General features: G+C 47.4%; 1 pseudogene; it reads right to left on the reverse strand.

Moving 5' to 3' along the window:
- Window positions 1–20,491: 20,491 nt before the first annotated feature.
- Window positions 20,492–21,945, reverse strand: LOC109740299 (uncharacterized; annotated as a pseudogene).
- Window positions 21,946–22,266: the final 321 nt, after the last annotated feature.

A 22,266-nucleotide genomic window follows, 5' to 3' on the forward strand; every position in this document is an offset into this window, starting at 1 on the left:
GAAGGGTATTGGAGTCTGGAAGTGTTCTGGGGGTACCAGGCTATGGCCAGCATGACCGAAAGGTGTTTCGGGGGCCCCGGCAAGTGTTGCAGGGCCTCATGGGCCAAGGGGAAGGGGAAAACCAGACCACTAAGGTGCTGTGCGCCCCTCCCACCCCATCTCACATAACTTGGAGAGGTGGGGTGCCTCCACCTGGCTTGGGAGGCAAGCCTCCGCCTGGCTTGGCTTGGGGGGCAAGTCTCCCTAGGGTTTTCCTAGGGAGATCCAATCTGCCCTGGCCGCCGTCCCCTAGGGGAAACCCTAGGGCGCCTCCCCTCTCCCCTTCCACCTATATATAGTGAGGGGGTGGGAGGGCATTTGTGACCCTTCCCCTGGCGCAGCCCCTCCCTCCTCCAACATCTCCTCCTCCTCCGTAGTGTTCAGCGAAGCTCTGCCGGAGAACCACAAGCTCCACCACCACGCCGTCGTGCTGTCGAGGTTCTCCCTCAAATTCTCCTCTCCCCTTGCTGGATCAAGAAGGAGGATTCGTCCCTGGGCTGTACGTGTGTTGAACGCGGAGGCGCCGTCCGTTCGGCGCTTGATCGGATCTTCAGCGATTTGAATCGCCGCGAGTACGACTCCATCAACCGTGTTCTTGTAACGCTTCCGCTTAGCGATCTTCAAGGGTATGAAGATGCACTCCCTCTCTCTCGTTGCTAGCATCTTCTAGATTGATCTTGGTGACACGTAGGAATTTTTTTGAATTATTACTACGATCCCCAACAGTGGTATCAGAGCTAGGTCTATGCATAGATTCTATGCACGAGTAGAATACAAAGTAGTTGTGGGTGATGATTTGGTCAATTTGCTTACCGTTACTACTCTTATCTTGATTCGGCGGCATTGTGGGATGAAGTGGCCCAGACCGACTTTACACGTACTCTTACGTGAGACTGGTTCCACCGATAGACATGCACTTGATGCATAAGATGGCTGGCGGGTGTCTGTCTCTCCCACTTTAGTGGGATCGGATTTGATGAAGAGGGTCCTTATGAAGGGTAAATAGCAATTGGGATATCACCGTTGTGGCTTTTGCGTAGGTAAGAAACGTTCTTGCTAGAAACCCATAGCAACCACGTAAAACATGCAACAACAATTAGAGGATGTCTAACTTCTTTTTGCAGGGTATGCTATGTGATGTGATATGGCCAAAAGGATGCGATGAATTATATATATGTGATGTATGAGATTGATCATGTTCTTCTAATAGGAATCACAACTTGCATGTCGATGAGTATGACAACCGGCAGGAGCCATAGGAGTTGTCTTAATTTATTGTATGACCTGCGTGTCAATGAAAAACACCATGTAATTACTTTACTTTATTACTAACCGTTAGCCATAGTAGTAAAAGTAATAGTTGGCGAGACAACTTCATGAAGACACGATGATGGAGATCATGATTATGAAGATCATAGTGTCATGCCGGTGACGAGGGTGATCATGCCGCGCCTCGAAGATGGAGATCAAAGGCGCAAGATGTTATTGGCCATATCATGTCACTTTATGATTTGCATGTGATGTTTACATCTTATTTGCTTAGAACGACGGTAGCATAAATAAGATGATCCCTCACTAAAATTTCAAGAATTTTTTCCCCCTAACTGTGCACCGTTGCGAAGGTTCGTTGTTTCGAAGCACCACGTGATGATCGGGTGTGATAGATTCTAACGTTCGCATACAACGGGTGTAAGCCAGATTTACACATGTGAAACACTTAGGTTGACTTGACGAGCCTAGCATGTACAGACATGGCCTCGGAACACAAGAGACCGAAAGGTCAAACATGAGTCGTATAGTAGATGCGATCAACATGGAGATGTTCACCGTTGATGACTAGTCCGTCTCACGTGATGATCGGACACGGCCTAGTCGATTTGGATCATGTATCACTTAGATGACTAGAGGGATGTCTATCTGAGTGGGAGTTCATTAAATAATTTGATTAGATGAACTTAATTATCATGAACATAGTCTAAATTGTCTTTGCAAATTATGTTGTGGATTAATAGCTCGCGCTTTAGCTCCTTGTTTTAATACGTTCCTAGAGAAAGACTAAGTTGAATGATATTGTAAGCAATTGTGCAGACTAGGGCCATAGTCTGAGGATTGTCCTCACTGCTACACAGAAGGCTTCTGTCCTTGATGCACCGCTCGATGTGCCAACCCCTCTGGCATCGTCTGTGGATGTTGTGAACATCTGGCGGACACGTTGTTAAGGCATATCTCTCTAGATGTAGTGTTGGTGATTGATGACAACATGTTTGCGGACTAATCGTGTGCTTTGAGCATTTCAGAGATTCATCCTTTGGCACGAGACGATTTCTTTCCCCTCGAAGTGTCATTCAAGACGGTGTAGCTCTTTCGCTTCTATTTTGGTGGATTAGTTCCGTAGGAGTCACCGTACTATCAAGAGGGGGTCCGCTTTGGTAAGGCTAGGGTGGAATCAACACGTACACATCCTTTTCACACCCTCTGAGCCTTCCCGCTTCAATGGAGAGCTCTTTCCCCTTTTCTTTTGGGCTTTGTCTGGTCCCAGCGGTAGTACCGCTTAGGGGTCACAGGCGGCAGTACCGCTCCGCAGCGGTAGTACCGCCGGTGGGTCCTCAGCCATAGTACCGCTGTGGTACTAGGCCCCTACCGCGTCGACTCGAGGGGGTCGTTTTTCATGTCGGATTGTGCGGTACTTTGCAGCGGCGGTAGAGCGGCAGTGCCGCTCATGGGCGGTAGTACCGCCCTACCACCGCGGCAGTACCGCTCGGGTCCGTCTCTCTCCTGCCCTCCAAACTTCACGGCAGTACCGCCTGGGGGAGCAGTAGTACCGCTGTGCTCAGCGGTAGTACCGCTGCCTCCTGCGGTAGTACCACCCTCTGCGGGGCTGTTTTGGGGGGGGGGGGGTAACGGTTGGATTGTTCCCCCCCACTATATAAGGATGTCTTCTTCCCCAAAGTTGACCTACCTCTTCCCCCAAAAGCTCCATTGTTGCTCCAAGCTCCATTTTCGCCCGATCTCTCTCCCTAGCCAATCAAGCTTGTTGATTTGCTCGGGATTGGTTGAGAAGGCCCCGATCTACACTTCCACCAAGAGAAATTTGATTCCCCCCACTAATCCCTAGCGGATCTTTTTACTCTTGGGTGTTTGAGCACCCTAGACGGTTGAGGTCACCGCGGAGCCATAATCCATTGTGGTGAAGCTTTGTGGTGTCGTTGGGAGCCTCCAATTAAGTTGTGGAGATTGCCCCAACCTTGTTTGTAATGGTCCGATCGCCGCCTTCAAGGGCACCAATAGTGGAATCACGGCATCTCGCATTGTGGGAGGGCGTGAGGAGAATACGGTGGCCCTAGTGGCTTCTTGGGGAGCATTGTGCCTCCACACCGCTCCAACGGAGACGTACTTCCCCTCAAAGGGAAGGAACTTCGGTAACACATCCTCGTCTTCACCGGCTCCACTCTTGGTTATCTCGTCCCTTTACTTTCGCAAGCTTACTTGTGTTAAATCCCTTGCTTGGTTGTGTGATTGTTGTCATTGCATCATATAGGTTGCTCACTTAGTTGCATATCTAGACAACCTACTTTGATGCAAAGTTTAAATTGGTAAAGAAAAGCTAAAAATTGTTAGTTGCCTATTCACCCCCCCTAGTCAACTATATCGATCCTTCCAATTGGTATCAGAGCCTCGTTTCTTTATTAAGGACTTTACCGTCCGAAGAGTATGGTTGACGTCGCAGACGGTGTGGAGGAGCACTCCGGTGTGAATCTGGTCTCGTCTACGGGAGATGGGGGAACCGCGGTCTCGCGTGAGGAATTCAATGTGGCGTTGGACACATTGAAAACCTCCATGACGACCGAGGTCGAAAGCATGTTTAATAAATTCTTAGAAGGGCTTAAACTTTCCACCGCACCGTTGAAAGTGGGTGATCCCACTAACAAGGCGACGGATGCTACCTCCGACAAGGGGGAAGCTACTAGCGAGAAAGCTCCTTCTTCTAGTGGTAAAAATGGCACCGGCATCTTTGCCCATGTGGAACCTCCACTTGTCTATGGTGGACCGCTTCCTTCCACTCATTTGAATCATGCTGGCCCGGCCCCTAAGATTGAGAAGAATGTAGTATTTGATTCTTGGGTCTATCGTTTTAAGCGTCATTTAAATCATGTGAACACTAATCTTTGGAGAATCATTGAAGAAGGTTTCTATCCGCATGACCGAAGTAACTTCACTCCTAGAGAAGTCATGGATCATCAATTCAATGAGAATGCTCTCTTCATCATCCAAGAAGCAATCCCACCCGAAGATCTTCCTCATCTCCGGCCCTACACCATGGCCAAAGATGCTTTGCTCCAAGTGGTTTCCCTCTATCGGGGAAGCGCGAGCATTCAACGCTCCAACTATGAAGTGGTGCAAGATGAAGCCGATGAGTTTGCAATGAAAGAAGATGAAGAACCTCGTGAGCTTTTTCGGAGAGTAACCAAACTCGCGGTCTCTCTCCGAGATCATGGAAGTAAGGACACGGATGACAATTGGATCAAGCGCAAATTCCTCAAGGCAATGATGCCCTACCACAAAGCCATGTCCTCCGTCATTCGTCAAAGGCTGGACTTCCACACCTTGTGCTCAAGTGAAGTGTTGGATGAGTTCGTTGCTATGAGCATCTTGGACAAGACCGCCGACAATGCGGTTCTTCGTTCTCAAAGAGTAAAGAAGCCCAACCTTGCTCTAAAGGCCAAGGTTAGTATGGAGGAAGAGGATGAAGAGGAAGAAGAGGAGAGTAATCTCGAAGATACGAAGTATGCCTATCATGAACACATGGCCCTTGCTTCAAGGCAATTTTGGAGCAAGAAGAACTCAAGGCCCAACTTCAACAAGAACAATTCAAGTGGCGCAAAGGGCAAGCAACGAGTGAGGACTTGCTTCAATGGTGGCAATGTGAGCCACTTTGTTGCGGAGTGCCCGTATGAGAAGAGAGAAGACAATGGTGGCAAGCTCATCCAAAAGGGCAAGGCCAAGTCTTTCCCCAACAAAAGCAACTTCACCAAGAAGACTCCTCCCAAGGCTTTGGTGGTACAAGAAGAGTACAATGAGGATGATGATGATGATGATGATGGTGAGTTAATTTCCATGGCCTCCGTTGCCATTGCGACGACTCCACGGGTGTCTCTCTTCGACTCACCCAACGAGAGCATGACCGCCAAGTGCCTCATGGCTAAAGCTACCAACAAGGTAACTCCCAACATCAAAACTAGCATCATTAATCATCCTTCTTTGATGGATAGCATTGATGAACATGAGGGAACAAATGTGGAGGAGAATGAGTTTGAGACCTTTATGAGTAAACTCAAGGGTAAATCCAAGAAGCACTTCGTTGCTCTCTTGGAACAACTTGGTGAAGCCAATGACATGATCGAGGCTCACGAAGATACCATCTCTAGGATGGAGGGGCATAGTCGTGACTATGCCGATGAGATCTCGGATCTTTCCAATGCGCTTGAGGAAGAGTGTGGTCTTCGTTTGGCTCTTGAGGAGTCACACAACGATGATCATGCTAAGCTAAAGAAAGATCTCGATCATGCTCTTGTTGTTTCTCGTGTGCTAAACTCTGAGAAGGCAAAGCTTGGGGTTGATCTAGCTAGACTCAAAGAGGATTTTGACATTCTCGACAAGGCTCACAAAGTCTTGAAGGCTGTTCATGCTCGCCTCAAGGAGTCTCATGATCAACTCCAAGTGAAGCTAACCAAGGAGAAAGCCACCTTTCCTCATATGATGTTAATTGATAATGCAAATGCTACTAACCCTTGTTGTGAGCATGTGCATCTTGTTGAGGACACTGCCAAGTTGAAGGAGCAACTTGAGAAAGGCCTTGTGTCATGCATACAAGGTGAGAAGAACCTCAACAACCTTTTGAGCAATCAAAAGGAAGTTGTAGCCAAGGAGGGGATTGGGTTCGCACCCAAGCCCAAGAACAAGAAGAAGAATGACAAGACCAAACGACCTCCTCCTCTCAAGCAAACTTTTGTGAAGGAGGGAGAGGGTGCTTTCAAGGAGAAGAAGAACAATGCGAAGGGTGGCGGTGCCAAGAAGGGCAATGCCACCCCTCCCAACAAAGCCGGCGACTTTAACCCTTCTTATGTGCTATGTCGTGCTAGTGATGGGCATGTTTATGCCAAATTTTTTGGTTCTCCTCATGAGTATATTGAATGGTCTATTTGGGTTCCTAAGACCCTTGTTACTAACATCAAAGGACCCATTACAAAATGGGTACCTAAAACCAAGCATTGATCTCTTGTAGGTGTTTGCTTCCGGTGGGGGATCATGGTTGCTCGACAGTGGAGCTACAAATCATATGACCGGAAGCAAGGACTTGGTGGTGGACGTGCACAAGATTTCATCTATGCCCACCAATGTCGAGTGGGGTGATGCCTCGTCTTTTAAGGTATTGGGACTTGGCAAGGTTGTCATTTCTCATGATCTCACGATCGAGAAAGTCATGCTTGTTGAGTCCCTTGCATACAATTTACTTTTCGTTCGTCAACTTGCAATCATGGGCTTTGCCACTTTCTTTGATATCGATACTGTGGCCCTCTTGTGGAGCAAGACTCTTAAAGTAGCCTTTGTTGGGCATGTCGAGAACGGTCTATATGTGATTAACTTTTTGGAGCGACCCACTAAGACCGTGACATGCCTAATGGCTAAAGTTGACGTGGGATGGCTTTGGCATCGCCGTTTAGCCCATGTCAATATGAGATCTTTGCAAAGTCTTCTCAAGGGGGACCATGTCCATGGACTAACGAATGTTAGTTTTGCTAAAGATCGTGCTTGCAGTGCTTGTATCGAAGGAAAGCTACATGAGAAGGCTCACCCTCCCACGACTATCATTTACTCGAAGAGGCCTTTGGAGCTCCTTCATTTGGATCTCTTTGGGCCTCCATCCTTTGATAGTCTTGGGGGTAGGAAGTATTGCTTGGTGATTGTGGATGACTATTCAAGATACACTTGGGTGTACTTCTTCAAGAGGAAGAGCGAGACCCAACAAACTGTCATTGACTTTGCAAATGAAGCCCAACGTCAACACAATGCAAAGATCTTGACTATAAGAAGTGACAACAACACCGAGTTCAAGAACTACACATTGGATGAGTTTCTTAGTGATGAGGGGATCAAACATCAATATTCCGCACCATACACCCCTCAACAAAATGGAGTAGCGGAGAGGAAGAACCGGACGTTGATGGATGCGGCAAGGACCATGATGGCGGAGTTCAAGTCTCCCTACAACTTTTGGGCCGAAGCCATCAACACCGCGTGTCATGCATCTAACCGTCTCTACCTCCGCAAAGGCTTGAACAAGACTCCATATGAGATACTCACCGGCAACAAGCCCAACCTCAAGTACTTCCGGGTGTTCGGGTGTAAGTGTTCATTCTCAAGAAAGGTGTCTGTTTGTCTAAATTTGAGGCTAGAGCTTATGAGGGCATATTTATTGGTTATGCTACAAACTCTCATGCTTACCATGTCCTCAATAAATCCACGAGACTTATTGAGGAGACGTGTAACATGGAGTTTGATGAGAATAACGGCTCCCAAGTGGAGCAAAGTGGCACTTGTGATGTAGGTGATGAAATTCCTCCTCAAGCCATAATAAGAATGGGTGTTGGTTTTATCCTACCCATTGAGGAACCCCTTGTGGCCGAAGGAGAAGGACAATGCTCCACTCAAGTGGAACCATCACCAACCCAAGGCCCACACGCTTCCGAAGAACAAAGTGAAGGCCCTCAACCTCATGAACAAGACCAAGGGCAAGATCATGCTCAAGACTGTGCTGACACACCAAGTGATGCCCAAGGTCAAGTTCTCTCCTCCGAGCAAGTTCAAGATCAAGAACAAGCTCAAGACGGCGCTCAAGATGATCAAGTGACCGCTCCTCAACTCACCACCGAGGAGGAATTGGAGCGTCGTGCCGCCAAGATTGCATCCAAGCTCTCCACCAAGGGTCATCTCATGAAGAATGTGCTTGGAAGCATTCAAAAGGGGGTAAGCACTCGTAGACAATTGGCAAACTATTGTGAACATCACGCGTTTGTCTCTTGTGTGGAACCCCAAAAGGTATATGAATCACTCAAAGATCCGGATTGGCTTAATGCCATGCATGAAGAACTCAACAACTTCGAGTACAACAAGGTGTGGAGATTAGTGCCAAGGCCAACGGGGAACCACAATGTCATTGGAACCAAGTGGATATTCAAGAACAAGCAAGATGCTCATGGGACCATCATCCGCAACAAGGCACGATTGGTGGCACAAGGCTACTCCCAAGTCGAGGGTATCGACTACGGTGAAACCTTTGCTCCCGTTGCTCGCCTTGAATCTATTCGTTTGTTGATTACTTATGCTTCTCATCACAACTTTAAGTTGCAACAAATGGATGTGAAGAGTGCTTTTCTTAATGGTCCTATTAATGAGTTGGTTTATGTCAAGCAACCCCCCGGGTTCGAGGATCCCTACTTTCCCGATCATGTGTATCAACTCGATAAGGCACTCTATGTCCTTAAACAAGCCCCACGTGCGTGGTATGACCACCTTACCGAGTTGTTACAAGATCGTGGGTTTGAAGTTGGGCTAATCGACCCCACTCTTTTTACTAAGAAGGTCAAAGGGGAGTTGTTTGTGTGCCAACTATATGTTGATGACATTATCTTTGGTTCCCCTAACAAAGCTTTCAATGAGGAATTTGCCGCACTCATGACCTCAAAGTTCAAGATGTCTTCCATGGGAGAGTTGAAGTTCTTTCTCGGTTTCGAAGTAAAGCAAAGAAGAGAAGGAACCTTCATCAACCAAGCCAAATACACTCAAGACATGCTCAAGAGATTGAAGCTAAGTGATGTCAAGTCGGCGTCCACTCCAATGCCCACCAAGTGCCAACTTGACATCGACCCCAATGGTAAAGCGGTGGATCAAAAGGTATATTGCTCCATGATTGGTTCCTTGCTTTACCTTTGTGCATCTAGACCGGATATCATGTTGAGTGTGGGAGTTTGTGCACGGTTTCAAGCCGCACCTAAGGAAAGCCACTTTGTGGCGTTCAAGCGAATCTTTCGATATTTGGCTCATACCCCAAACTTTGGCTTATGGTACCCCAGAGGAGCAAACTTCAAGCTTGTAGGATATTCGGACTCCGATTGGGCGGGAGACAAAGTGGATAGGAAGTCCACTTCCGGAGGGTGCCAATTCCTTGGTTGCTCTTTGGTAAGCTGGTCTTCCAAGAAGCAAAGTTGTGTATCTCTCTCGTCCACCGAAGCGGAGTATGTGGCGGCCGGTAGTTGTTGTGCACAACTCTTATGGATGAGGCAAACTTTAAAGGATTACGGTGTCATTTGTGACAAAGTGCCTCTTTGGTGTGACAATGAAAGTGCCATCAAGATTTCTCTCAACCCGGTGCAACACTTCAAGACGAAGCATATTGAGATTCGATATCACTTCGTCCGGGATCATATTAGGCGAGGGGAGATCGAGCTCAACTATGTCAACACTCATGATAACCTTGCAGATATTTTCATGAAGCCTTTGGATGAAGCAAGATTTCGCGAGTTAAGGCATGAGCTAAATATCATTGATTCGAGCAATGTTGCTTGAACACATGACTCCCCACCATACTCAACTGGTTATCTTGTTTAGGTGTAGGCATGGAAATAGGGGGAGTGTTGTTCTCTCAATGAACTCTCCCTCCCCCCATTATGCATAAATTGATCAACTCTTTCACATTAGCCATTTTTTATGGTACTTGTGCTTCAAAGACGAGTTTTGGTCATGGGCCCAAGGATAATTCTTCGCGGTGCCATACCAATTGACTCAAACATAGGTGGCTCCGGCCACCTCCCTCTCCTTGGAGAGGTTGTGTCTTGTGGTTGGTCCTCGTTGTCTCTTGCCTTTCTTTCTCTTTGCCTTGTCTTAGTCTCCTCCTCTTGCCATTTATTTTCAGTTCCTTTTTGAGCCAAGCCTTCTTGTCTAGTAGTTGCATCTCGCTGGGCGGTACTACCGCTGGTGGTGCGCGGTACTACCGCTTATGTTGACAAGCGGTACTACCACCCACCCGAGCGGTACTACCATTGGGGGGCGGGACCAGGGGGTTATGTCGGGGCCGGGGGGGGGGGGGGAGATTTCTTCTCTCCCATACCCATTCGCGCCGCCTCCTCATTCCTCTTCTTCTCTCCAGCGTCGCCTCGCCGCGGGAGGGCTCCGGCGGGTCGCCGTCTCCGGGCCATCCCTCTCCATTCCCTTTGGTGGAGTCGATCCCCACCTCGTCCTCTTGCCATGGATGCCGGTATTGCCCTCGTTCCTCCTCTCTTTTTGTCTAGTTCTCAGATCTAGCGTCTTTGGGGGAAATAGTGGTTGCATCTCTCAATTTTTGGCTAAATCTCGGCTTGAGTAGTTTGGAGAAGGCGTCTAGACTGTGTGGATTAAGTTTTGGTAGGAGTATTTTTGAATTTGGCAGTCCGGTAGTGCCGGTTCTGACCACGTCAGTGGGAACCGCTGTTTCCCAGTCTTGAGCGGTACTACCGCTCCACTGGAGCGGTACTGCCGCCTATGGCCAGCGGTACTACCGTTGCTTGCCCGATTCCATCATTTTCCTACCACTGTTTGATCCATGTTTTTTTGTTTGGAGGCTTATGCTCTTTCTTTCGTGTTGGTTCTTCTGTTCGTGTGTTTGGTTCCAGGTGATGAACATCCTGAGCAGCAAGTCCGCCGTGTCAACCCCGGACGTGCAACATCAAAGCGCTACCGCACCTCTGAGTCAGCAGGTGCTTTCTCAAGTGCACCACCTCCGCCTCAACTCCAGAAGAAACCTGCCAACAGGCCGAAGCCAAGGGGCAAGACTGTGACTGAGTTGACTGCCAAGGAGTTCTGGGAAAGGCGTCGCCGCAACCCCTATGCGGAAGCCCAAGAACCCAATTTGGTTAACCGCCCGTTCTGGAACCGCTTTCAGTTTGCCATCTACTTTGATGTGATCAAGGCCAAGAAGAATCTCTATGTTGATGTTCGCTCCATCGACACGGATGCCATGGAAAAGGATCCTGAGTACTTTGGTGAAGCCCTCCAGATGTGTTCTGAGCTAAACATTCTCAGAATCATGCAGTTCAACAAGGACTTTGATGCAGATTTGGTGGCTCAATTCTATGCTACTGTCCATCTTGGAACTGATGAAGAAAGGACTCTGACCTGGATGACAAATGGCAAGTTGCTTTCTGTCAAGTGGAAGGCCTTCATGGAGTTACTTGAGGTGGAAGATCACGGGCTTGAGACTCCTGTCGGCTTTCGCCCTCACCGCAATGCCAACTCCACTCACAAGCAAGCCCTCTGGCCCTACTGCACTGTGAAGGTTAACCCTGTGACTAAGAAGGAAACCTATGAGCTGTCTACCTTTCTGGACATCCTTCATCGTGTCTTTCGCGAGACCCTCTTCCCTCGCATCGGGAATCTAGATATGGTCCACTCCTATCTCGTGGATATGCTTCTCTTTTGCCAGCATGAGAAGGAAGCAAACACTGGCGAGTCCTTGGACATTTCTCATGTTATGTGGTCTGAACTTCTTACTGTCGTTTCTGAGCGCAAGTGCCCGCTCTATGGTCCGTTCATCATGCTGCTCATTGAGAAGGCCTGGGCACGTGTTTATCCCAAGGTTATGCTGGAAACTGGAGAATTGGTTTCTCATGAGATCAAGCGTCTGAGGAAGAAGGACAATTGGGGCACCCCAGCCCCTAAATCCGGGGGTCCATCTACTGCTGCTGACATGGAGACCGAGGACGGGGCTGAGGCCGATAATGACGATGAGGACTATGAGCCTTCTGGGACAGAGCCCTCTTGGGCAAAGAAGCTCAAGCGCAAGATGAAGAAGCTCTTCTGCATGGAGTCTCATGGTCAGTACATGACTCATATGGCTGAGAAGAAGGCCAGGGGGCGTCACCAGGATCTCATGCGTCAGCTGGGTGCGACCGTTGTCAGTGGGTCTGAGGGCCAGATCACTGAGGAGGAGGAGTGGATTCAGCAGCACTGTCTGTGGACCGATTCTGACACCGAGCAGTTTCCGACTGAGGATGGCAGTGCAGATGACCCTGCCAGGATGTGATGAGAGAGCTCCTCAGTTTGCTTTCACCTGGCGCCATAGCGTTGCTGTTTGCCCTTTTGGTGTCTCGATGCCAAAGGGGGAGAGAGCTTAGGGATTTGTGCTTTGTGGTGTCATGGTTTCTCGTTGTTTCTTTGTAGTGTCGTTGTGTTTTCTCGCCATTTGCTTTGTTTGGTTTTGTGCCAGAGAGACCTAAGTTCGAGTCATATGGTGTAAGACATATGCTACCTTATCTTTATCTATGTCTTTCTAGTACTTTGGTATCTTATGAGTTGCTTGTCTATCCTGTTATATTTCCTGCTCTCATGTATCCTATGCTTAGGTTGTTGGACTATAAAATATAGGGGGAGTGTTGATCCTAATGTGTGTGTCTTACATTCCAAAGGCACTACTAACTAGGTGCACACATTCAGGGGGAGCCCGTCTATATTTTGTAGTTCTAAGTATCTTTACTTTCATGATATATCCTTGTGCAAATCCCTGGTTGTCATCAATCCACCAAAAAGGGGGAGATTGTTAAGGCATATCTCTCTAGATGTAGTTTTGGTGATTGATGACAACATGTTTGCGGACTAATCGTGTGCTTTGAGCATTTCAGAGATTCATCCTTTGGCACGAGACGATTTCTTTCCCCTCGGAGTGTCATTCAAGACGGTGTAGCTCTTTCGCTTCTATTTTGGTGGATTAGTTCCATAGGAGTCACCGTACTATCAAGAGGGGGTCCGCTTTGGTAAGGCTAGGGTGGAATCAACACGTACACATCCTTTTCACACCCTCTGAGCCTTCCCGCTTCAATGGAGAGCTCTTTCCCCTTTTCTTTTGGGCTTTGTCTGGTCCCAGCGGTAGTACCGCTTAGGGGTCACAGGCGGCAGTACCGCTCCATAGTGGTAGTACCGCCGGTGGGTCCTCAGCCGTAGTACCGCTGCGGTACCAGGCCCCTACCGCATTGACTCGAGGGGGTCGTTTTTCGTGTCAGATTGTGCGGTACTTTGCAGCGGCAGTAGAGCGGCAGTGCCGCTCATGGGCGGTAGTACCGCCCTACCACCGCGGCAGTACTGCTCGGGTCCGTCTCTCTCCTTCCCTCCAAACTTCACGGCAGTACCGCCTGGGGGAGCGGTAGTACCGCTGTGCTCAGCGGTAGTACCAGTGCCTCCTGCGGTAGTACCGCCCTCTGCGGGGCTGTTTTGGGGGGTAACGGTTGGATTGTTCCCCCCCACTATATAAGGAGGTCTTCTTCCCCAAAGTTGACCTACCTCTTCCCCCAAAAGCTCCATTGTTGCTCCAAGCTCCATTTTCGCCCGATCTCTCTCCCTAGCCAATCAAACTTGTTGATTTGCTCGGGATTGGTTGAGAAGGCCCCGATCTACACTTCCACCAAGATAAATTTGATTCCCCCCACTAATCCCTAGCGGATCTTGTTACTCTTGGGTGTTTGAGCACCCTAGACGGTTGAGGTCACCGCGGAGCCATAATCCATTGTGGTGAAGCTTTGTGGTGTCGTTGGGAGCCTCCAATTAAGTTGTGGAGATTGCCCCAACCTTGTTTGTAAAGGTCCGGTCGCCGCCTTCAAGGGCACCAATAGTGGAATCACGACATCTCGCATTGTGTGAGGGCGTGAGGAGAATACGGTGGCCCTAGTGGCTTCTTGGGGAGCATTGTGCCTCCACACCGCTCCAACGGAGACGTACTTCCCCTCAAAGGGAAGGAACTTCGGTAACACATCCTCGTCTTCACCGGCTCCACTCTTGGTTATCTCGTCCCTTTACTTTCGCAAGCTTAATTGTGTTAAATCCCTTGCTTGCTTGTGTGCTTGTTGTCATTGCATCATATAGGTTGCTCACTTAGTTGCATATCTAGACAACCTACTTTGATGCAAAGTTTAAATTGGTAAAGAAAAGCTAAAAATTGTTAGTTGCCTATTCACCCCCCTCTAGTCAACTATATCGATCCTTTCACATGTTCTGATGACTACTTGATAGTTTAGCGCGCCATGCTTTACGACTTAGAATCGGGGCTCCAAAAGCATTTTGAACGCCATGGAACATATGAGATGTTCCAAGAGCTGAAATTGGTATTTCAGGCTCATGCCCGTGTTGGGAGGTTGAGACCTCTGACAGATCTTTGCCTACAAGATGGAGGAGAATAGCTCAGCCAGTGAGCATGTGCTCAGAATGTCTGGGTACTTCAATCGCTTGAACCGAGTGGGGGTTAATCTTCCAGATGAGAGAGTGATTGACAGAATTCTCCAGTCATTATCACCAAGCTACTAGAGCTTCGTGATGAACTATAACATGCAATGGAAGATGATCCCGGAGCTGTTCGTCGTGCTTAAGGCTGTAAAGGTAGAAATCAAGAAGGAGCATCAAGTGTTGATGGTTAACAAGACCACTGGTTTCAAAGAAGGGCAAGGGCAAGAAGGGAAACTTCATGAATGGCAAGCCAGTTGCCGCTCCAGTGAAGAAACCCAAGAACCCAAACCCGAGACGAAGTGCTTCTATTAGGGGAATGGTCACTGGTAGCGGAACTGCCTCAAATACTTGGTAGATAAGAAGGCTGGCAACTTCAACAAAAGTATACTTGATATATGTGTTATTGATGTGTACCTTACTAGTACTCCTAGTAGCACATGGGTATTAGATACCGGTTCAGTTGCTAATATTGGTAACTCAAAACAAAAGCTACGGTATAAACGGAGATTAGCTAAGGGCGAGGTGACGATGTGTGTTGGAAGTGTTTCCAAGGATGATATGATCACCATCGCACGCTCCCTCTACCTTCGGGATTAGTATTGAACCCAGATAAATGTTGTTTGCATTGGTGTCTGCGTTGAGCATGAACATGATTAGATCATATTTATTGCAATACGGTTATTCATTTAAGTCAGAGAATAATGGTTATTCTGTTAACATGAATAATACCTTCTATGGTCATGCACCCAATGTGAATGGTTTATTGAATCTCGGTCGTAGTGATACACATGTTCATAACATTGATGCCAAAAGATGTAGAGTTGATAATGATAGTACCACTTTCTTGTGACACTACCGCTTAGGTCATATTGGTGTAAAGCACATGAAGAACCTCCATGCTAATGGACTTTTGGAGTCACTTGATTTTGAATCATGTGACACATGCGAACCATGCCTCATAGGCAAGATGACTAAAACCCCATTTTCTAGAATAATGGAACGGGCAAGTGACTTGTTGGAAATCACACATGCTGATGTGTGCGGTCTGATGAGTGTTGACGCACGCAGTGGATATCGTTATTTTCTCACCTTCACCGATGAATTGAGTAGATATGGGTATATTTACCTAATGAAGCATAAGTTTGAAACGTTTGAAAAGTTCAAGCAATTTCAGAGTGAAGTTGAGAATCATCATAACAAGAAGATCAAGTTCCTACGATCTGATCAAGGGAAAAGTATCTGAGTTATGAGTTTGGCAATCACTAAAGACTAGGTGGAATAGTTTCACAGTTGATGCCACCTGGAACACCATAGCGTAATGGTGTGTCCGAACGTCATAATGAACCTTATTGGATATGGTGCGATCTATGATGTCTCTTACCGATCTACCGCTATCATTTTGGGGTTATGCATTAGAGACAATTACATTCACTTTAAATAGGGCACCATCTAAGTCCGTGGAGACGACACCGTATGAACTATGGTTTGGCAAGAAACCTAAGTTGTTGTTTCTTAAGGTTTGGTGCTACGATGCTTATGTCGATAGGCTTCGGCCAGAAAAGCTCGAACCCAAAGCGGAAAATTGTGTCTTCATAGAATACCCAAACATGACGATTGGGTATACCTTCTATCTCAGATCTGAGGGCAAAGTGTTTGTCGCTATGAACAGGTCCTTTCTCGAGAAAGAGTTTCTCTCGAAAGAATTGAGTGGGAGGAAGATAGAACTTGATGAGGTTGTTGAACCTTCACTTCAACCAAAGAGTAGCGCATCACAGAAAGATGTTTCTGTGGCACCTACATCAGTTGAAGAGAAAGCTAATGATGATGATCATGAAGCTTCAGATCAAGTTACTATCGAACCTCGTAGGTCGACAAGGGTGTGTACAACTTCTGAGTGGTAACCCTGTCTTAAAGGTGTTGTTGGACAACGATGAACCTATGAGCTATGGAGAAGCGATGGTGGGCCCAGATTCCAACAAATGGCTAGGAGCCATGAAATCCGAGATAGGATCCATGTATGAGAACAAAGTATGGACTTTGGTGGACTTGCCTGATGATCGGCAAGCCATTGAGAATAAATGGATCTTTACGAAGAAGACAGACGCTGATGGTAATGTCACCATTTATGAAGCTCGACTTGTCTCAAAGAAGTTTCCGACAAGTTCAAGGAGTTGACTGTGATGAGACTCTCTCAATTATAGCGATGCTAAAGTCTGTTAGAATTATGTTAGCAGTTGCTGCATTTTCATTTACGAAATCTGGCAGATGGATGTCAAAACAAAGTTTCCTTGACGGTTTCCATGAGGAAAGGATGTATGTGATACAACCAAAAGGTTTTGTCGATCCTAAGGATGCTAAAAGGTATGCAAACTCCAGCGATCCTTCTATGGACTGGAGCAAGTATCTCGGAGTTGGAACATACGCTTTGATGAGGTGATCAAAGTTTTTGGGTTTATACAAAGTTCGCAAGAAACTTGTATTTACAAGAAAGTGAGTGGGAGCACTACAACATTTTTGATAAGTATATGTGGATGACATATTGTTGATCGGAAATGATGTAGAATTTCTGGAAAGCATAAAGGGTTGTTTGAATGGATTTTTCAAAGGAAGACCTGTGTAAAACAGCTTACATATTGGGTATCAAGATCTATAAGAGATAGATCAAGACGCCTGATAAGACTTTCACAGAGCACATACCTTGACATGATCTTGAAGGAGTTCAAGATGGATCAGTCAAATAAGGAGTTCTTGCCTGAGTTGTAAGGTGTGAAGTTAAGACTTGAAGCTCGACCACGACAGAAGAAAGAGAAAGGACAAAAGTCGTCCCCTATGCCTTAGCCATAGGCTCTATACGATATGCCATGTTGTGTACCGCGATGTGCCTTGCCACGTGTCTGGCAAGGGGGTATAAGAGTGATCCAGGAGTGGATCATTGGACAGCGGTCAAAATTGTCCTTAGGAATAAGGAAATGTTTCTCGATTATGGAGGTGATGAAGAGTTCGGCGTAAAGGGTTACGTCGATGCAAGCTTTAACACCTGTCCAGATGATTCTAAGTAGCAAACCGGATACATATAATGGAGCAACCATTTGGAATAGCTCCAAGTGGAGCATAGTAGCAACATCTACAATATGAAATAGATATTTGCGAAGAACACACGGATCTGAATGTTGCAGACCCGTTGACTAAAACCTCTCTCGTAAGCATAACATGATCAAACCCTAGAACTCATTGAGTGTTAATCACATGGTGATGTGAACTAGATTATTGACTCTAGTAAACTCTTGGGTGTTAATCACATGGCGATGTGAACTAGATTATTGACTCTAGTAAACTCTTTGGGTGTTAGTCACATGGCGATGTGAACTATGAGTGTTAATCACATGGTGATGTGAACTAGATTATTGACTCTAGTGCAAGTGGGAGACTGTTGGAAATATGCCCTAGAGGCAATAATAAAATGGTCATTATTATATTTCCTCGTTCATGATAATTGTCTATTGTTCATGCTATAATTGTATTAACCGGAAACCATAATACATGTGTGAATACATAGACCACAACATGTCCCTAGCAAGCCTCTAGTTGACTAGCTCGTTGATCAATAGATGGTTATGGTTTCCTGACCATGGACATTGGATGTCGTTGATAACGAGATCACATCATTAGGAGAATGATGTGATGGACAAGACCCAATCCTAAGCATAGCACAAGATCGTGTAGTTTGTTTGCTAGAGCTTTTCTAATGTCAAGTATCGTTTCCTTAGACCATGAGACTGTGCAACTCCCGGATACCGTAGGAATGCTTTGGGTGTACCAAATGTCACAACGTAACTGGGTGGCTATAAAGGTGCACTACGGGTATCTCCGAAAGTGTCTGTTGGGTTGGCACGAATCAAGACTGGGATTTGTCGCTCCGTGTGACGGAGAGGTATCTCTGGGCCTACTCGGTAATGCATCATCATAATGAGCTCAATGTGACTAAGGAGTTAGCCACGGAATCGTGCGTTACGGACGAGTAAAGAGACTTGCCGGTAACGAGATTGAACGAGGTATGGGGATACCGACGATCGAATCTCGGGCAAGTAACATACCGATGGACAAAGAGAATTGTATACGGGATTGATTGAATCCCCAACATCATGGTTCATCCGATGAGATCATCGTGGAACATGTGGGAGCCAATATGGGTATCCAGATCCCGCTATTGGTTATTGCCCGGAGAGATGTCTCGGTCATGTCTGCATGGTTCCCGAACCTGTAGGGTCTACACACTTAAGGTTCGGTGATGCTAGAGTTGTTATGGGAAATAGTATGTGGTTACCGAAGGTTGTTCGGAGTCCCGGATGAGATCCCAGACATGACGAGGAACTCCGGAATGGTCCGGAGGTGAAGATCGATATATTGGACGAAGGGTATTGGAGTCCGGAAGTGTTCCGGGGGTACCAGGCTATGGCCAGCATGACCGAAAGGTGTTTCGGGGCCCCGGCAAGTGTTGCAGGGCCTCATGGGCCAAGGGGAAGGGGCAAACCAGCCCACTAAGGGGCTGTGCGCCCCTCCCACCCCATGTCACGTAACTTGGAGAGGTGGGGCGCCTCCACCTGGCTTGGGAGGCAAGCCTCCACCTGGCTTGGCTTGGGGGGCAAGTCTCCCTAGGGTTTTCCTAGGGAGATCCAATTTGCCCTGGCCGCCGCCCCCTAGGGGAAACCCTAGGGTGCCTCCCCCTCTCCCCTTCCCCCTATATATAGTGAGGGGGTGGGAGGGCAGCCGTGACCCTTCCCCTGGCGCAGCCCCTCCCTCCTCCAACATCTCCTCCTCCTCCGTAGTGCTCAGCGAAGCTCTGCCGGAGAACCGCAAGCTCCATCACCACGCCGTCGTGCTGCCGGAGTTCTCCCTCAACTTCTCCTCTCCCCTTGCTGGATCAAGAAGGAGGAGACGTCCCCGGGCTGTACGTGTGTTGAGCGCGGAGGCGCCGTCCGTTCGGCGCTTGATCGGATCTTCTGTGATTTGAATCGCCGCAAGTACGACTCCATCAACCGCGTTATTGTAACGCTTCCGCTTAGCGATCTTCAAGGGTATGAAGATGCACTCCCTCTCTCTCGTTGCTAGCATCTCCTAGATTGATCTTGGTGACACGTAGGAATTTTTTTGAATTATTACTACGATCCCCAACACAAATTACTTTGGGCAATTGATAGAATTGAGCATAGTTATGTACTTTTTTCAGAAGTTTGAGCCGTAACACCTCGGTATTGAGATTCTAGGTCCATCACTGACTCACACAATAGAGGAACATAGGGAACACCGCACATACCGAGGCCACCATTATACAACTTGCCAGCACTAAGGTATCACACCGTCCCACAGCACAAAACAAAACTTCATGCAACAACCACATATGGGCACACCAACACCCCGAGCAACACAAAACCAATACACGCCCCTTCCCCACGCGTTAACACCTCAAACCACATACTCCGCATTGATGATATGCAGTGCCACTTGCGGTCCTTAAGGACCGCGGTAGCTCACATGTCTTACCTACATGAGTCTAGCCTATGGTGAGAGAAAGCAGGCGCAGTCCCCACGAGCTAGCGCAAGCTTGTGGAGTTTCTTTTTTCCATTTTCTACTTTATTTTTGTTTTGTCGGTTCCTTTATTATTAAAAAATGTGCACAAAAAATAAAAAATATTCATGAACTTGAAAAAATGCCCACATGTTTCAAATTTTAAAAGCCCAAAAGATGACAGAGAAACACATAAAAGGGAAGAAACGACCGCAAGGAGTGATACCTAGCATTTGCGCACAACTTAGGGCCTCTTTGATTCACATGATTTTGAAAATGCAAGAATAGAAAAAGTATAGGATTGGAGCACGTTCACTTGAATCTTATAGGATTCATAATTGTAAAAAGAGGTTGGAGTGGATGTTAGATTTTTTATGAAATGTAGTACAAAAGATTTCATACGGAAAATTCCTATAGGATCCAATCCGATGAATCAAATGACCAACTTAGAAAAATTTAGTAAGGATTTCAATCCTCGAAACAATCCTATAGAATTCCTTTGAATCAAAGGAACCCTGAGCATGTGATAGGAAAAAAAAAGTTAGCCCGTGCAGATACATGGCCCTTATACCCCATCAACGACACTACTCCACGCTCGCCTAAATTTGCCTAAAAAGTACACGCCTATGGCCCACGCGCGGCGGAGCGTGCCATCCCCTATGGTATACTTCTCTCGTATACTTCAACACCGTAGACCACTTCGACAAACAAGACAAGTGCACTGATCTTCTCATGCTCCATCATGCCAAATGTCGGCCGGAGATGCTCACGCGCCACCACAATTGATCGCGTGCCCCCATCCTTTTGCTCTTTCTTTAGGTCCACCACCCGATGTACGACACACTTGTACACCCGGTCCTTAACTCGGGCGGGATCCCACCGCTCCATCGCCATCTTCAATGCACATGCTCCAGCTTCCTCATCCTGCGTAGTATCGTCTTTAGCGCCAGCTCGGTGCGCACCTCGTCCTCGAGTGCCTCCTGCATCGCTCCGAACATGTCGCCATACATCTCCTGGAGAACCCCCTGGCACTCGCGACAAGGGTAGAGTTCCTCAATTTCCTCAATTTTCTGTGGCCGTCCGTGGTGTCCTAGCGGTTCTTCTTCTAGTGCTTTCTTGGTGCGTCTTAGTGTGACCACAAGCTTCGAGTACGTGGTCTCAAACTCCCACGCCTTCCTACACTTAGAGGATTTGTCCCTCTTCGAGGTGTCGACAACAAGAGGGGAGGCGCGGCGGTTCGTCACCTTTTGTCCGCCGGTGCGAGGTTTCTTCATGCCACCGTCGTCGACTGGGTTCGTGGCCGCTGCACCGGCGGGGGCCTTGCGCTTTGCTGCCGGAGCACGACGCTCTTCCAATGGCTCCTTCATCGTGTGACGCCTCAGAAAGTTGTGTCCCGTCAGAAGATACTCGGTGAAACTGCGCAGGAGATTCTTGTCCGTGGAGCCGAAAACCACCCAGGTCCTTGTAGATTTTGTTTGCGTTGAGCGCCTCCTCCGCCTACACGTGAATGAGCATCGCCAGGACCCTGTCATACAGCCCGGCGCCAGCCAGCTTCACCCGCTCGAGGAACTGCATGGTCCGGCACAATCGGCGTCGACGACAACCGAGCGACGACGCTCCCTCTTGGGCCGCGTCGGCGGATCCTTGTGGGCGGACTCGGCTTCGTGCTGGCCGGGGCAACAGAGAAATGGGTTGAAGGCATCGAAGTGCTGGATGAGGTCGGGATGGCCCTGGAGGAGCGCATACGTGTTGTCAACGACGTCGCGGATGTTGGAGATCTCGCCCTTGCCGAAGCGCGCGAGGAGGGCTTGCCGAAGCGCGTGAGGAGGGCGAAGAACTCCACGTGAACGGCCGGATTGGACTCGAAGTGAGCTTTGACGTGTTGTAGGAGGGACAGGCCGGCGTGCGCATCTCACTATGTGCATTTTAAAACCGAACCAAAAATAAACCAAACCCAACTAATTTTACGGTTTTTATGATTTCTGGTTCCAGTAAGAACTTTTTGTACCGTTTTGAACTTTTGTTTTTATATGAATCAAATGGTTAACCAAACAAACCGAAGTAAAAAATAAATTTATATATTTTTAGATGAACAACCATACAAGTTATCATTTTTCTTGTACATGAGTCAAATTCACTACTAAGCACGTAATTTTTTTCTTGTAACATAGTCATTTTTTTCTTTTTAATTAATTTCCATTACCATCAACATGTGTAAAATAGTATGTGTTTTGAGTCATAAATTTGTAATTATTATTACATTATTTTTAAATTCACATCAATTTTGGTTATTATGTACTGAAATCATAAAAAACCAAATAAACCCGAACCATGTAAGCCGAACATACCTAGTGATCGCA

This window comes from Aegilops tauschii, chromosome 6, assembly GCF_002575655.3.
Source record: "Aegilops tauschii subsp. strangulata cultivar AL8/78 chromosome 6, Aet v6.0, whole genome shotgun sequence".
NCBI classification, from domain to species: Eukaryota; Viridiplantae; Streptophyta; class Magnoliopsida; order Poales; family Poaceae; genus Aegilops; species Aegilops tauschii.